We start from the raw sequence: 920 nt of genomic DNA, 5'->3' as shown, positions 1-920 counted from the left end.
ATTCCTTTTTTATACAAAATGCTAATCCCCTCCAATTTGTTCTTTTCTGTCTTTTCTAATTATTCCATAATCTTTTAAGTCAAAATTGTCTTTTTCTTTTAACCAGGTCTCACAGAATCCTATTAAATCTGGTTGCTCTTTATATGTCAAGTATTCTAAATCTGTTTTTTTTCAGTACTGACCTGATATTACAGAGAATTATTTTATTCATTTAAATATTTCATTATTTCTTTGATAATTGGTGTTACTTCATTTATTGTTTCTGTATAATTTCTATCATTGTTTTTTTAGAGTTCATGTTGATTATTATATTTGATATTACATTAATTATATTCTTATTGTTGTCATCCACGAAAAGTCTTTATCTTTATTTAGTTGGGTATCTTTTTTTGTTTTATAGCTCCTTGTTGGAGTTACATCTCTCAGTGGTGTAGGTAAGGACCACGTTGTTGGGGAATCTTGAATTCTTTTTGGTAATGGCTTTTGTATTGATTTTGCTATGTTTAGTTCGTCTTTCTGTGAGTTTTCTCTTAGTATGTTTGCCTCGCCTCTTTGGTCTTTGTGAATTTTATCATATTTGGGGTTCGTTGGGGTTCTTTGCCCTAATGTTATGTTCTGGGATTGACTTAAGGTCTGGGCATATGATTGTGTTGTTGTGAGTTCTGTTGTTTGCATATTTCATGTTCTGTTGTTTGTATATTTGGATGTTCTGTTGTTTGTACGTTTGGATGTTCTGTTGTTTGTAGGTTTGGATGTTCTGTTGTTTGTATGTTTGTGTATTTCTTTGTTTGTTGGGTGTTTGAGTGATTTGTGTTTTGGATGTTTGTTGAGTTTTGTGCAAGGGCTCTAAGATTTAAAGTTTCTTCTTTCTGGAGAGGCTTTAACTCTTGAAACTTTTTTTTGATTTCTAAATCATTAGG

This window comes from Penaeus monodon, chromosome 31 (assembly GCF_015228065.2).
Source record: "Penaeus monodon isolate SGIC_2016 chromosome 31, NSTDA_Pmon_1, whole genome shotgun sequence".
Classification (NCBI taxonomy): domain Eukaryota; kingdom Metazoa; phylum Arthropoda; class Malacostraca; order Decapoda; family Penaeidae; genus Penaeus; species Penaeus monodon.
The sequence above is the reverse complement of the archived record's forward strand: the minus strand, read 5'-3'. Positions refer to the sequence as shown.